This window comes from Schistocerca piceifrons, chromosome 2 (assembly GCF_021461385.2).
Source record: "Schistocerca piceifrons isolate TAMUIC-IGC-003096 chromosome 2, iqSchPice1.1, whole genome shotgun sequence".
In the NCBI taxonomy this organism is placed as follows: Eukaryota; Metazoa; Arthropoda; class Insecta; order Orthoptera; family Acrididae; genus Schistocerca; species Schistocerca piceifrons.
In genome coordinates this window covers 1,009,028,171-1,009,045,914 of record NC_060139.1, presented here as the reverse complement: position 1 = coordinate 1,009,045,914, position 17,744 = coordinate 1,009,028,171, and the positions used below count along the sequence as shown (strand labels likewise).

Here is a 17,744-nt window from a genome sequence, read left to right as displayed (position 1 = left end):
GTGTGCTGCACAATGATATCATTTTGCAGGTACATCCAGTGGTACATTTGGCTACTGTTGGCGAAATGTGTTGCGAATAGAGTTATTAGTAAAGAAATAATAACTTAAATCGTCACTCCCACCCTTGCCCGTGCTCCAACCCCTTTGATAGGTAGGTGGTTCTTAGCGCCACAGAGATTATTTCCAGACAGTAAGTGATGTGGGTCCCGAGTTTAGTTGAATTCACACCATTGGTTTAGGAGGACATGTAGAACATACATACATACATATATCCACTTTTATAATATGTGTGGATTCTGTGAACTGAGCTATTTATTTGAAAGAGAGATGATGATGTTTGAGGGTGTTGAAAGAGAGAGATACACCAACTATTGCAAATTTCATTAAGGAAGAAGTACGAGGGCCTGCAGAAAAGTAATCTTTCGGAATTTGTTATGTGAAAACACATACGACTCATTACATAAAGAATTTTTGCTATCGTTCTATAATATATCTTTGTTGTTCAGTTCTATATATTTCCAGTCCTCTACCGCTAGAGAGCTCCGAACTGTAGCGTGTAACATGGCGGTGTGTAATGAATCTATGTCGGGTCGGTGCGCGAGGAACAGCGTGCTGTAGTTGAGTTACGAACACGAAGAGTTCGTCCACACATGGAAGACCCTCAATTTCAGCATGGCAATGCCAGACCACGCACGAGCGCTATCACATCGGCAATAATCCGACGCTTTCGGGTCATTATCTTCGATCATCCTCTATACAGTTCCGACTTGGCTCCATCCGATTTTTATCTGTTTCGAGAAGTTAAATGGTTCAAATGGCTTTGAGCACTATGGGACTTAGCTTCTAAGGTCATCAGTCCCCTGGAACTTAGAACTACTTAAACTTAACTAACTTAAGGACATCACACACATCCATGCCCGAGACAGGATTCGAACCTGCGACCGAAGCGGTCGCACGGTTCCTGACTGTAGCGCCTAGAACCGATCCAGAAGTTAAAGGACGCCTTCGAGGACTTCACTTTGATAGTAAGCACAGGCGAGGTTGTGACTCGGTCATCAAAGTCAAGCATTCTGCAGTGATAGTATTAGCAAACAGATATCTCGTTGTGAGAAATCTGTTCGTCGCCAGGGTGACTATGTCGAGAGACAAATATGTAGATGTGAGGAATAAAGATGTAAATGTTAATAAAATTTGTTTCATTTAAAAAATCTTTACGAGTTTTCACATTACTTTTCCGCTGGCCCTGCTAAAATTAAAAGCAGTAGTTAGTGTACCTAGTTATTTCAGTACGTTCCTGAATTCAAAATCCAACAGATGAGACAGGTTCAATAAAACTACATTTTCAGCACAGAGAGACATGTCATTGATGCCACAGCTCAAATTACAGGAATGCTTAATTGACCACAATAAGACCTATTACATGAATCAAGTGAGTCAAAGGAGGACCACGTCACTTAAGATCTTTGAAGGAAGCAGTAGAGTATCTGTTCTTTTGTAAATTTATATTACGTAACTTTTTTATGACATGTTCTACATTCCTGTGAATCTATACATGTCATGGATCTATAAAACGAGAAGTCTTTCTGTCTACCTCTCTACAGTTAGTTAGAGATGGTACTTTTCACTATACGACAGCATCAGGATCAGTCTGAGGCTCTTGATGATCAGACCTGATAACTTCTATATGTACACTGTTACGTTTTGTTGGAGTACATGCAATATTGCTTTCGTTTGTGGTCGACATTCGCATCTAGTCAAACTTACTGGCTTTGAAGAGTCAAAAGTTCTTCCAAACAATTATAAATTTCAAAAATTTCTCCATATGATCAGATTTTCATTATTAGACGCCAGTGTGTCGCAACGGAAACGCCTTTGAGCAGTGTACGCAGACGAAACGTAGCTATTCTGTTTGAAAAATGATGCGCGTGAAAAAGCTGTGTTTCCTGAGTCAAAGCTGATTCTGTCAGATGTGGCCGAGCGGTTCTATGCGCTTCAGTCCGGAACCGCGCTGCTTCTACGGTCGCAGGTTCGAATCCTGCCTCGGGCATGGATGTGTGTGATGTCCTTTGGTTAGTTTGGTTTAAGTAGTTCTACGTCTATGGAACTGATGACCTCAGATGTTAAGTCCCATAGTGTTTAGAGCCATTTGAGCCATTTTTTTTTATTTTGTCAGAGGAGGGACTTCTTTCAGAGCAACACCATTAAACTTAGAATAAGCTCTAGGATTCTGGAAGAAATATACGTTTGGGTATATGTGTTTCTTTGTATACGCCCTAAACTTTTAAACGTAATGCACCAGCGTTTTTTTCCAGTTGCGTTAGATTGTTTGCTGCATTATAGATCTTTGATGTGCCTGAGTTTGGAAAGGGGCTAATTCGACATCATGTTCGATTATAGAAAGTAATCGAAATTATGTCGTACTGGCGCCTTGTTAGCCCTGAGCAGTCTAAGCAAGTTTTTTGTGAATAGAGAGAGATGAGACGATCGTATGGCATTGTTGGCCGGGAGGCCCGATCCGGGGGAGTTGGGCCGCCGTATTGCAAGTCCTCTTTATTTGACGTCACATCGGCGACTTGCGAGTCAATGATGATGATAATGATGAAGAAGGACACACAACACCCGTCCCCTGCCGGGAATCGAACCCGGGCCCCCTGCGTGGTAGGCGGTAACGCTACCGCTACGCTACGGAGGCGGACTGTTTGTCAATAGTAATTGACCTTATTTCAGTATTTCCCATTTGAGAATGCACGTGGGACTCGATGTATGTAGTGGTTGGATCGTTATGGTTAATTGCATTTTCAAACACAGAATTTTTCTTTCTATTTCTGACCCAGTAAATCAACCTAAGTCTCGCAACTACGGGAAATCGCCATTTTGCTGTGCTGTAATGTGCAACTGAACTAACTGAGACTGGTTTTCATGTGGTAAAAAGACAAGAGCGTCGAGATGGACAAAATGTCATTCACCGGCGCATGATGAATTTAATCACACAATTTCTTTCTGGCAAGTTCGGTAAAATTGTCAGAGATCTGCCATTGCCACGGACATGCAATTCACCGTGTGCTGTACAAGCTCTTTCCGAGATATAAGCCGGTCCTTCAGTCGACGATGTTTCCCGAACACTGGTTTTGCTCATGTGGGCAGTTTTAGAAAGAGCGTCAGGCCCCGAGGGAGTCCCATTTACATTTAAACTACGATTCTCCGCGATCCCTTTCTACATCGCATAAACGATCTAATTCAATTTGTTTCTGACTTGGCCCTGCGGCTTAGCTTATTCTTTGAAGATGCGGACTTGTTTACACTTGGCTGCCCGCCGGCGATTCGTCGGACTGCGCGAGGGCCGGACGATAGATGGAAATTGAATTCAGCTAAACGATTACTTGGGGTTTTATCTCTTTGTGCGCCGACTTCCACGGAATTAATCACGACAGACGAGCGAGCTCGCATCCGAGTGGGCGTTCTTTCTGCTGCACTGGCTTTGACACAGAAGAGAGCCGTCCATGCAAAGAGTGTAAAGGTAGAGACACTCAACTCTCGCCATGTGCTGACGTTTGCAAAGTGTGATACGATCTATGCGTTACCTGTTAAATTGTCTTCCAAGTTAATGATCTTTCCTTCGTGGTGGACCACATTCATGTAGAATTTTTTTGACAGAAATTTCCGCCATTTGGCTTTTAATTGTTCATTTGTTATACACAATCATGATTTTAGCTTATAGCCATTCGCAAGTGCACATTGAGAAGTCAATATAAATCTGACCCGTCTGCAACATGTCATCGTTGAAAAAAACAGATTTATGGTTTTATAGACCAGCTGTCGTATTACAGGATGTGAGTACATATCTAAGATACGTAATATGGCTGACATTGTTCACAGTATAGCGTATTTAACAGCCAATGCATTCTCGTGACCTGCATTTGTCACTCTTTTCATCAACTGACAAATATGCACCTGGGAATGGCTACAAATCCGAAAACATGATTGTGTAAAATAAATGAAAAATTAACAGTCAAAGGCAGAAATTTCTTTCAAAAATTATCTTTTGAGTGATTGCTTGCTTGCTTGCTTGCTCTTGAAACATAGTTGCGAAATTCACTCTTTCATGTAAACAACTATAGTTCGTTTTTTGGGTATAAATGAAATATGACACATAAGCTGTTGTCAGAAATTTAATAAGATTTTATACCAATTCAAGACTAACACTGATAACGACACTACAGGGAATAAACACAAAGAGAAAGGAAGTAGCAATCAAGTTACACTGAGTGACACAAAAACTTCACGAGTTTGGAAAAGAAAGTTTACTGAAACAATAAGGATAAAAATGGAAAACATGCTCTAGTCACAGTGAAGGTGATATCACGAGAAATAAGTAGGAGAGGCATTCTGGTATGTGAATTACATTATGGTGTGGTTCTGCTGGAACTCCTATACTTTTTTGCTGTGCAACACTGTCCAGGTGATGACAGCCACTGCAGAACACTTCGTTTCCTTATTCCAACAACAAACTGTGACAGGTTATATGACACATTTTTGATAACAGAAGTAAAACTGCAAGAATTTAATGGAAAATGAAACTGACCTCTCATTTACAAGGCATTAAGCAGTAATGAAGTAAAGAAATTAATTTTTAACTATTTAGGTAACTGGAAAAAATATTTCTTGGATTTATACTTTCTAAAAACCCTTGCTTTTAACATAATCAATAACCTACAAAAAATGGTTTATGATTTTACTGTACAGCAAGAAACAAGAAATATTTTTGTTTTATATGCCAAACCACTCTAAAATCATACAACAAAAATTGTAACAGAGGATGTATGAGCTGAATTGGCATGGAATTTTTACCTTGTCTTGTATCATGCTCATGAAGATCCAAGTTCTTTTTTTTTACTCACTTGTTTGCTATTGCACAAATGTGCAGAATCAAGTGATCTATGCTGGTTTCACTTTCTTGAAAATGATGTATTGCTCTCAATACTGTCTTCTTTATTCTTACAAAATATCTAGCCTAGTTGGTATTCTTCCCAACAGTATGATTTTGAGGTTAAAATTTCATGCTGAAAAACACTGGGCAAATGAGCATGGTAAGCAGTTTTAAGAGTGTGAAAGGTTGTTTCATTGGAAAGATATGTAATAATTAGATTGGAATCCGTATGGTCCCATTACATGCAGCGATCACTGAATGTACACAATAGAGAGAGAGAGAGAGAGAGAGAGAGAGAGAGAGAAAAACAAAACAAAACAGCTATCGATCGCGAAACCCGTCGTTTTATTACAACAGATATATATTTTATCTTCAGTGTTAAAAATTACACAACAGGAGCATCTGGAACAAATATAAGATAGTGAGCAACGAAACTTAAATGCAAACATAAGCACGACATTGTGGAATATTGGTTGATGTAGATCGTACAGGAGTGTAACAGGAACTAAATCTGATACTAACATCACTAAATAGGAAGAAAATGTGATGTCAGAGATGTGTGGCGCCCTCTATTGAAGGATTGGGGAATAGCTAAATAACAGTGGAATTATGGCGTTAATATGTTTTTGCAATCTGTATGATTATGATCAGGGAGGGCGCATGATGTTTTATTGTACTATCTTATTGCCTTTATTTTACTTATTTGCTCATTTTTATGCGCCACTGGCTAGCCAGACAGCTGCAGTTATTGTAGTGTTTATACTGTAAGCTCACAGATGGTGATAATGTATTTTTACGATCTCTATGATGTTAATTTATGCCCAGGAAGGGCACAACGTATTTTATTGTGCTATTTTCATTCCTTTAAATTTTAATTATTTTGGTACACTATTTTTAATATTGTTCTTTTGGAGTGTATCGAATTGTAAATGGATGTTCTTCCATTAGTTTGTAATGCAAAAATAAATTACATGCTATCCTGAATTAATTGTTATTGAGCATGCTATACTTGTGGCTCCACATATGTGATTTTTTCCCCATAGTTTAACCATTATTTGTTGTTTTATTGCCCAGAAAATTTTAAAAAAATTTAAAAGTTATATCACTTTACTAGTATTTAATTATTCACCGGTGTCTCAACAGAGGGCACCACACATCTCTGACGTAAAATTTTTTTCTGTTCAGCGATGAAAGTAATAGTTTCCATTAATATTAGACGCCCATATGTTCTACATCGACCAATATTGTTTACTGTGTGACGCTTGTGACTAATGTCACCTGTTTTTATGGATTGTAACGGTGTGGTGCTCATATTTGTACTTACGTTTTGTTGTGTGCCAGTGTAAAACCAAGTGTAGCTACATACTGTGTTTATTTGTGTAAGTAGCTTAATAATGGACGTTAAGAAGCAATCTGATGTGAATACACAAGGCAGTGCACTCATCAGAACTGTATACAGGGTGCTCCATTGATAGTGATAGGGCCAAATATCTCACGAAATAAGCATCAAACAAAAAAACTACAAAGAACGAAACTCGTATAGCTTGAAGGGGGAAACCAGATGGCACTACGGTTGGCCCACTAGACGGCGCTGCCATAGGTCAAACGAATACCAACTGGTTTTTTAAAAAATGGGAACCCCCATTTTTTATTACATATTCGTGTAATACGTAAAGAAATTTGAATATTTTAGCTCGACCACTTTTTTCGCTTTGTGATAGATGGCGCTGTAGTAGTCACAAACATATTGCTCACAATTTTAGATGAACAGTTGGTAACAGGTAGGCTTTTTAAATTAAAATACAGAACGTAGGTACGTTTGAATATTTTATTTCGGTTGTTCCAATGTGATACATGTAACTTTGTGAACTTATCATATCTGAGAACGCATGCTGTTACAGCGTGATTACCTGTAAATACGACATTAATGCAATAAATGCTCAAAATGATGTCCGTCAACCTCAATGCATTTGGCAATACGTGTAACGACATTCCTCTCAACAGCTAGTAGTTCGCCCTCCGTAATGTTCAAACATGCATTGACAATGCGCTGACGCATGCTGTCAGGCGTTGCCGGTGGATCACGATAGCAAATATCTTTCAAATTTCCCCACAGAAAGAAATCCGGGGACGTCAGATCCGGTGAACGTGCGGGCCATGGTATGGTGCTTCGACGACCAATCCACCTTTCATGAAATATGCTATTCAATACCGCTTCAACCGCACGCGAGCTATGTGCCGGACATCCATCATGTAGGAAGTACATCGCCATTCTGTCATGCAGTGAAACATCTTGTAGTAACATCGGTAGAACATTACGTAGGAAATCAGCATACATTGCACCATTTACATTGCCATCGATAAAATGGGGGCCAATTATCCTTCCTCCCATAATGCCGCACCATACATTAACCCGCCAAGGTCGCTGATGTTCCACTTGTCGCAGCCATCGTGGATTTTCCGTTGCCCAATAGTACATATTATGCCGGTTTACGTTACCGCTGTTGGTGAATTACGCTTCGTCGCTGAATAGAACGCGTGCAAAAAGTCTGTCATCATCCCGTAATTTCTCTTGTGCCCAGTGGCAGAACTGTACACGACGTTCAAAGTCGTCGCCATGCAATTCCTGGTGCACAGAAATATGGTATGGGTGCAATCGATGTTGATGTAGCATTCTTAACACCGAAGTTTTTGAGATTCAGGATTCTCGCGCAATTTGTCTGCTACTAATGTGCGGGTTAGCCGCGACAGCAGCTAAAACTCCTACTTGGGCATCATAATTTGTTGCAGGTCGTGGTTGACGTTTCACATGTGGCTGAACACCTCCTGTTTCCTTAAATAACGTAACTATCCGGCGAACGGTCCGCACACTTGGATGATGTCTTTGGGCATTTTGATCACAATAGCCATACATCAACACGATTTCGACCTTTTCCGCAATTGGTAAACGGTCCATTTTAACACGGGTAATGTATCACCCAGCAAATGGCATCCACACTGACGGAATGTTAGGTGGTACCGCGTAATTATACGTTTGTGACTATTACAGCGCCATCTATCACAAAGCGAAAAAAGTGGTGCAACTAAAACATTCATATTTCTTTACGTACTACAAGAATATGTAATAAAAATGGGGGTTCGTATTTAAAAAAAACGCAGTTGATATCCGTTTGACCTATGGCAGCGCCATCTAGCGGGCCAACCATAGCTCCATCTGGTTTCCCCCTTCAAGCTAGACAAATTTCGTTCTCTGTAATTTTTTCGTTTGACGCTTATTTCGTGAGATATTTGGCCCGGTCACGATCAGTGGACCACTCTCTGTAGCTACACTTGGCCCACAAGATAATGTTTCTGTAACACCTCCATCTGAAGATGAGCCTGCAGTGGCTCGAAAACATGTTCGTGGTTGAATAAATCGCAAAAAAGCTACTGGTAGCATATTTATTATCAGATAAACGCCAATATTGAGTGAGGTCGTATCGAAAATCTACTAAAGGTATTTCAATTGACACTGTTATCAAAACCAAAACTGTATACTGACACGATATAAACTGAACTGCTGTAGCTAGGCAGTGATTCCTATTTGCCGGATCACTTCCTCAAAGTTAAACCTCAATATCACACGTGAATTACGTGGCTGACATGGATACGAGCGAATGCAAATAATTACTCCAGTGTAATATGGACCTGAAGTACCCTTCGACATTAAACGCCTGAGGAATGCGTCATTTACCTTTCGCAGAATGCAGCGATAAACTCGGCGGCGGTCGGTTGTTACGTGAGTCGCCTCTCGTACCCGCTGACTGAATTTATAAAGTCTAAAGCGTCCGGGTGTTTTCGTGAATCGGAAAACTGTATGCGTCCCCGGCTAAGACAAATGGTTTTGTACATTCGTCAAGGTTGGACGACGTTCACTATGTTGCCCTCAAAAATGCTCACAAGAACGTCAACAGCTCTTCTCGTGTCCTCTACTGCGGAGACGTACGAGGAATCCAGCACAAATTCCGATGGCTCAGAGCTTCGTGAATCAGCAAAGTGTTCACAGAAAAATACCTCTGTCGGCGTCACAACAGAACGTGAAGTGCTCCGTGGAACACACGACACCCCCAGAGAGAGAGAGAGAGAGAGAGAGAGAGAGAGAGAGCCCTCAATTATTCCTACGTAATTGACTATATTGTCGCTAATTTCCCTCACTGTACTGCAGCTTCGCTTCTTTCCACAACTGGTATCGGCCAATGACAGTCATCACTTACTCGACCAATGAGGATCTCTGAAACGAGGCCAGATGCTCAGCCTGCGAAGCACACGCACTATCCTCGGTAGTATAATGTGATTTTACTGTTTACTGAAGGCCCATGACGCTGCAATTTTTGCCTTCGTCTCTCACAAATCCAAGGGCTGCGTCCACTGTCCATTAATTGGTCTCCTGCTGTGAGAATCGCTGTGTTATGATTCGCTGAGTGCATTTCCCTGTCGCACTACTGCATTGTCAACTGGCAAAACCTCTTTCACTTCAGTTCCACTTTATAACCAAAATGTTACGTATTTATCTGCATACTAAAGATGTAGGAACTGTTAGTACTGCATACATGCAAGCCACATATGTTCTTATTACACTTCATACTAAGCAAATTACCTGATTGCGTTCAAAGTGTGGCTTGTGGCACATCAAACAAATCGGCTTAACGAGTAGAATCAACCTAACGAGACAATTAACACGTTGGGTGGTAAATATTACCCTTCCACATTACAGGTGGATGCTAATTGGTGCCCAGACACTTTTGATGAGATAGTGTATAATTAGAAATATTCTATTATATTAGAGCTTCACCAACATTCCTTCACAGAAGTTATTGAATCCCCCATTACTTTGAAACGTTGTAGGAAATGAAGGTAAGTGGGAGTACTGCAATATATCGAAACAACATGGTAATATTTTGATCAAGGTCTCACTTATAATTGTTTTCCTCTGACCTGTTTTACAGTGCTAAGAGAGTATCTTTAATACTAATACAGATACAGAGAGTATCTGTAATACTATTAAAATGTGCTAACTTGTCCATGTTATATGGATGAGGCTAAAATGACAAAAATAGGGAGGATGAAACCCAGAGTTGGTACATAACGTACTAATATGGAAAAATGATAAGGGAACCTCCAATCATTACCTAACCATCTGATGAACTGAACACTCTCCCCCGTGTTTCCTCATCCTCTGTAATCAACATAAGGTAATGTGTAGCTATTTTTATCTGAACCTTTGACAATGTCGTAAAATATGATTGAGCATTTATGAGTTCTTTCCCACAAGATTTCTTCATACCTCGATGTCGAACCAAGTCTTTGGGCGCATTATTACACTGAAGCGCCAAAGAAACTAGTATAGGCACGCTTGTTCAAATACAGAGGCATGTAAACAGACAGAATACGGCGCTGCGGTCGGCAACGCCTATGTAAGACAGCAGTGTCTGGTGCAGTTGTTAGATCGGTTACTGCTGCTACAATGGCAGATTATCAAGATTTAAGTGAGTTTGAACGTTGTGTTATAGTAGGCGCATGACCGATGGGACACAGCATCTCCGAGGTCGCGATAAAGTGGGGATTTTCCCGCACGACCATTTCACAAGTGTACCGTGAATATCAGAAATCCGGCAAGACATGATATCACCGACATCACTGGGCCGGAAAAAAATTCTGAAAGGATGGTACTAACGACGATTGAAGAGAATCGTTAAACGTGACAAAACCGCAACCCTTCCGCAGATTGCTGCAGATTTCATTGCTGGGCCATCAATAAGTGTCAGCGTGCAAACCATTCAAGGAAACATCATCTGTATGGGCTTTCGGAGCCGAAGGCCAACTCGTGTACACTTGATAACTGCACGATACAAAGCTTTACGCCTTGCCTGGGCCCGTCAACACCGACACTGAAGTGTTGATGACTGGAAACATGTTGCCTGGTCGGACGAGTCTCGTTTCAAATTGCATCGAGTGGATGGACGTGTACGGGTATGGAGACAACATCGTGAACCCATGGACCTAACATGTCAGCAAGGAACTGTTGAAGCTGGTGGAGGCTCTGCAATGATGTGGTGCGTGTACAGTTGGAGAGATATGGGACCCCTGATACGTCCAGATACGATCCTGACAGGTGACACGTACATAAGCATCCTGTCTGATCACCTGCATCCATTCATGTCCATTGTGTATTCCGATGGATTTGGGCAATTCCAACTGGACAATGTGACACCCCACACGTACAGAATTGCTACAGCGTGGCTCCAGGTATACTGTTCTGAGTTTAAACACTTCCGCTGGCCACCAAACTCCCCAGACATGACCATCTCTGGAATGCGTTGCTACGTGCTGTTCAGAAGAAATCTCCACCCCCTCGTACTCTTATGGATTTATGGACAGCCCTGCAGAATTCATTGTGTCATTTTGCTCTTGCACTACTTCAGACATCAATCGAGCCCACTCAACGGCGTGTTGCGGCACTTCTGTGTGCTCGCGGGGGCTCTATACGATATTAGGCAGGAGTACCAGTTTCTTTGGCTCTTCAGTGTATGTTGGTGTCTCCAGTAGGCGACCTGGATGGTGAGGTGTTCCAGTAAGGATACCAGAAGTAATTATTAACTGCTATTTCCAAGTTAACTGGACGACCCACATTATCTCTACACAGTTTGATAACTGAAGCATTCCTATTTATTTTTTCCTTGTGAACAATAAGTTGATGCTTTGTATGAAACCATTTTACTGAGAATACTTGTACACATTATGACGTTGCCATACTTTGGCCTGAGCACCGACGTTCGTAGGGTAAGTAGAGTTTAAAGAGAAATTCGAAAAATGTTGTATCTCACACACAAAGCAATGTCACAGATTAAAATCACGGGAACCAGTCTATTGCATTAGCAGTCCTCAGGTAAAAAAAAATGTATTTGAAGTCTAACCACTAAAAATTGCATTAGACTTCCTCATTATGGCGTGTAGCGCAGATAATGTTTACCTTGCAACTTAAACACTTGCATCGAAGGATATGAAAGAGCTCACGCCACAAAAAAAAGAAAAACAGTGTGTAGATAATACCTCCTCCATACTCAGTGGGACTGCTCAAATAGAAACCAATTTTGAGCAGATACCACTAAAAGGAAAAATCCGTGACAATATCGAAAAATTACAAGTCGTTGTGTTGTTTATATTTGTGACATACTATCTGCTTGTGAAAAAAATCTTCAGTTTTCCATCTCTACTACAACCATGCTGTACTTTCGGTAACGCAAGCATGCTTTTGAACACTCAGAAAAATCTATTTCTCGGTTATTATTAATTAGTCTTACAGTTAGTTTAACGTTTCCTTATATCCACTACTGATTTTTTAGTCTGTGGTAGTTTAATGTTTCCTTATATCCTGTACTGCTTAGTCTGTGTCTTTGAAGATCGGTTTAGTACATTCCAAACTTTGCCACTACCTTCAGATTTCTCCATCTCCAAGTCTTAGCATGGGTTTGTGAAAATTTCCCTTACAATATGGACGCTCCACAGAATTCTTCCTTTGTCTACCTCTTCAGCACTCAAATCTCCCTGTAGAACCCTTCTACGACATCAGAGATGTATCTTCTTTTCCTTCCCCAGTTCTTAAGTGTTACATATTCACATAAATATTCAATATTAATACTGCGCCATATGTATAATTTGCTCAAGTAGTAAAGGAAACAAAAGAAAAAAGGAAACAAAAGAAAAATTCGGAGTAGGTATTAAAATCCATGGAGAAGAAATAAAAACTTTGAGGTTCGCCAATGACATTATAATTCTGTCAAAGACAGCAAAGGACTTGGAAGAGCAGTTGAATGGAATGGACAGTGTCTTGAAAGGAGGATATAAGATGAACATCAACAAAAGCAAAACGAGGATAATGGAATGTAGTCGAATTAAGTCGGGTGATGCTGAGGAAATTAGATTAGGAAATGAGACACTTAAAGTAGTAAAGGAGTTTTGCTATTTGGGGAGCAAATTAACTGATGATGGAAGACGTAGAGAGGATATAAAATGTAGACTAGCAATGGCAAGGAAAGCGTTTCAGAAGAAGAGAAATTTGTTAACATCGAGTATAGATTTAAGTGTCAGGAAGTCGTTTCTGAAAGTATTTGTATGGGGTGTAGCCATGTATGGAAGTGAAACTAGGACGATAAATAGTTTGGACAAGAAGAGAATAGAAGCTTTCGAAATGTGGTGCTACAGAAGAATGCTGAAGATTAGATGGGTAGATCACATAACTAATGAGGAAGTATTGAATAGGACTGGGGAGAAGAGAAGTTTGTGGCACAACTTGACCAGAAGAAGGGATCGGTTGGTAGGACATGTTCTGAGGCATCAAGGGATCACCAATTTAGTATTGGAGGGCAGCGTGGAGGGTAAAAATCGTAGAGGGAGACCAAGAGATGAATACACTAAGCAGATTCAGAAGGATGTAGATTGCAGTAGATACTGGGAGATGAAGAAGCTTGCACAGGATAGAGTAACATGGAGAGCTGCATCAAACCAGTCTCAGGACTGAAGACCACAACAACAACATGTATAATTTTTAGAGACATCTTGCTTAATTTATGGACGATGTTCGATGTTCATAAATATATTTAATATATGAATGTTATTTTTCTGTTATGCTAGTCTGACGATAATGTCTTTCTTACTTCAGGAACCTTTTTCTCGCATTTTCCTCTGATCCTTTAGTTCAGCTTTTGCTATTGCACAATTTACTTCTCTCCTTAATGATGCTCGCCATATCTGAACTTGGTGAGATGACCGTAACTATAGGTGTTCTTCTCTAGGCTGTTCGATAGTTCGCATCTTTCTCTAGTCCATTCGAGTGAGTGATCTCACGGAGATACTTAAAATTAAGAACTGTGCCAATTGCACCTATTAACGAGGGCGAAATGTCGGTAGTTCTACCAATTTTTGACGCGGTCACACACCCAGAAGAATTTAACTGAAATGGACTCCGTCGGGTCCGTAGGCGACTGCAAGTGGGTAGGGGCGATGGCAAGAAATGGCTGGGGGAGGCACTTCCCTCGTCTGGAATCTGGAGGTACAGATTTTAATTGTTAACAGAGTTCCCAAGTACATCTAGGAATAACTGAGTGCAATTCCACTAAACGGTAGGTTCAACATTGATGAGCGGAACGAGCAATACGGTGGCTTCAGTAATCACTTGATAAATTAGCTTTGCATATCTTTTAGGGTATCCACGAGAACTTGTGCAGTTTCCTTGCTGCGATGACACTTTCAACGCTTTCTTACGGTTAAGACTGTTGAGAACCTTCACGCAACTGTGCCGAAATAGTGTCCCCCAAAGTTTCCTCTGTCAAGTCCTCCGCAGAAAAGGACCGGTCGAATAACTGTATCCTGTCTGTTCTGTGACTTGGATGCCGCCTCGTGGCAGTGAGTTGGCTCACGAGTGGCTGCTTGTCCGCAGCTGTCTAGCAAAACATCACATACCCATCGTGCCCCATCCACCATATTGTCTGGACCTAGCCATTTCTTAAACTTGAAAGGACGTCGTTTCCAAACCAGAGGAGGTTCAGGACAATGCGACCAGTGAACTGCGCGCTATCGCAGAAAATGCGTTGCAGGAGGCTTTCCAGAAGTGGAAGCAACGAGGGGAACATTGGAGCGCGGGATTAGCCAAGCGGTCTGAGGCGCTGCAGTCATGGACGGTGCGGCTGGTCCCGGCGGAGGTTCGAGTCCTCCCTCGGGCATGAGTGTGTGTGTTTGTCCGTAGGATAATTTAGGTTAAGTAGTGTGTAAGCTTAGGGACTGATGACCTTAGCAGTTAAGTCCCTTAAGACTTCACACAGATTTGAACATTTTTTGAAACATTGGATTGCAGGTAGAGGTGACTATTTTGTGGGGGACATTGCTTCAGATGTTGTACGATAAGCAATAAGGGCGTTACAGCAAAAGCTCGGTTTCTTTTTGAACAACCCTCGTATGAATAGCAATATAATTTATGAATATTTTGTAGCTCTATTTCCTAACTCGATGGATACTCTTGGTTTAGTGATACGAGAACGTAATTTCGAAACATTGACTCAGAAAATGGTGACATCCGGAATCATATGTAAAATACAGAATGATATACTGTGCGTAGAGTTGCACTCTAGCAAAATTAAGTTTCGGTAGTTTTGGTACACCACATAAATGACATTTTAAATGGTAGGATTACCGATTTTGTTGGCAGTATTGGTAGGTAATGAAATAGAAATGAAAGTGTAAGAGAGAGAATTGGAGCCACCGACTATGTTTTTTTTTGTTTTTGTTTGGTAGGTTGTTTGTTTTGCACATAATTAGAGCCGCACGTCGTTCAGTGTAAGTCCATTGTGTATTTCATATTCTTACAGAATATGAATTGCCTTTTATAAGTAATAAAATTTGTTGATCACGTAACTTCTGCGCTTTTGTACAACCAAAGCAATTACTTTTAATGCCAGTACAATTTACATGCACAGACGTTATGTATATTATTATTATTATTATTATTGGTGTTTTCCCTTAAAGAGCGCAGTTGGACTAAACTACGTGGCAAATTCCTTTTGCTGCCTTCCTTGCTGCCCAACTTCCCTCATTCACTCGCTGTGTTTCTGTTTCCGGTCCTCTGTCCATGCTTCTTGTCGGCTTCGTGTCTTCGGCTTCATCTTGGTTTCCTTTTTGGTTGTCCATATTTCTTTCATCTTCCGGCTGTGATCTTGCTTGCGTTCTATGGTCCATTTTACGCCTGTTAGTTTGTCACTGTGTATCTCATGTAGTTTACTTTTCTTAAAGATGTTTCTGAATTTTATTCTGTCGTTTATTATGTCTGGTGTGATGCTGAGTTCGTTCAGGTCGTTTTTTTACCTCTGCCACCCATTTGTTGTTTCTAGTGGTTACCCAGTCAAAGATCTGTTTGTTCAGTCTGAGTGATGGCATTCTGCATAGGTGTCCATAGAATTGTAGTATGCGTTTACTAATCTTTTCTGTGATTGTCTCTGTATGTTTGTGTAGTTCATCTGTAGATTTCTTGGTCCATCTTTCATTGTTGTTAGTTGCACCAAATATTATCCTAAGTACACTACTGGCCATTAAAATTGCTACACCAAGAAGAAATGCAGATGATAAACGGGTATTCATTGGACAAATATATTATTCTAGAACTGACATGTGATTACATTTTCAGGCAATTTCGGTGCATAGATACTGAGCAATCAGTACCCAGAACAACCACCTCTGGCCGTAATAACGGCCTTCATATGCCTGGGCATTGAGTCAAACAGAGCTTGGATGGCGTGTACAGGTACAGCTGCCCATGCACCTCCAACACAATACCACAGTGCATCAAGGGTAGTGAGTGGCGTATTGTGAGGAGCCAGTTGCTCGGCCGCCATTGACCAGACGTTTTCAATTGGTAAGAGATCTGGAGAAAGTGCAGTCGAAGATTTTCTGTATCCAGAAAGGCCCGTACAGGACCTGCAACATGCGGTCGTGCATTATACTGCTGAAGTGTAGGGTTTCGCAGGGACCGAATGAAGGGTAGAGCCACGGGTCGTAACACATCTGAAATGTAATGTCCACTGTTCAAAGTGCCATCAATGCGAACAAGAGGTGACCGAGACGTGTAAACAATGGCACTCCATGCTATCACGCCGGGTGATACGCCAGTATGGCGATGACGAATACACGCTTCCAATGTGCGTTCACCGCGATGACGCCAAACACGGATGCGACCATCACGATGCTGTGAACAGAACCTGGATTAATCCGAAAAAATGACGTTTTGCCATTCGTGCACCCAGGTTCGTCGTTGAGTACACCATCGCAGGCGCTCCTGTCTGTGATGCAGCGTCAAGGGTAACCGCAGCCATGGTCTCCGAGCTGATAGTCCATGCTGCTGCAAACGTCATCGAAATGTTCGTGCAGATGGTTGTTGTCATGCAAACGTCCCCATCTGTTGACTCAGGGATCGAGACGTGGCTGCACGATCCGTTACAACCATGCGCATAAGATGCCTGTCATCTCGACTGCCTGTGATACGAGGCCGTTGGGATCCAGCACGGCGTTCCGTATTACCGCCCTGAACCCATCGATTCCATATTCTGCTAACAGCTATTGGATCTCGACCAACGCGAGCAGCAACGTCGCGATACGATAAACCGCGATAGGCTACAATCCGACCTTTATCAAAGTCAGAAACTTGATGGTACGCATTTCTCCTCCTTACACTAGACATCACAACAACGTTTCACCAGGCGACGCCGGTCAACTGCTGTTTGTATATGAGAAATCGGTTGGCAACTTTCCTCATATCAGCACGTTGTAGGTGTCGCCACCGGCGCCAACCTTGTGTGAATGCTCTGAAAAGCTAATCATTTGCATATCACAGAATCTTCTTCCTGTCGGTTAAATTTCGCGTATGTAGCACGTCATCTTCGTGGTGTAGCAGTTTTTATTGGCCAGTAGTGTAATTTCCGTTCTACTTTTTCTAGTTGTCTGATACGTGTATGCCCTAGGATTAGTGTAGTCTGTGCTGCATGTAGTGCCTCGGGGTGCACCACCGTGTCGTATTGGCGTAATTTGGCTTTTTGTGAGATAGACTTCTTGTTGTAATGATTCCACACTACAGTGGAAACTCGATTAACCGTCATCTTCGGGACCGTGGTCGTGACGGTTGAGCGAATAGACGGATAACAGAAACACTGTATTCCTCCAAAACATAACCTCAACCAATTATTTTATGTATAGACACATATCACTCTCACAGTAATATAATAATATTTCGGAGCGA

At 41.4% G+C, this 17,744-nt stretch overlaps 1 non-coding gene across 1 annotated transcript; it reads right to left on the bottom strand.

The window, feature by feature from the left end:
- Positions 1–2,620: 2,620 nt before the first annotated feature.
- Trnag-acc lies at positions 2,621–2,692 on the bottom strand. The gene has a single exon. It is a non-coding gene; the product is annotated as a tRNA-Gly (tRNA).
- Positions 2,693–17,744: the final 15,052 nt, after the last annotated feature.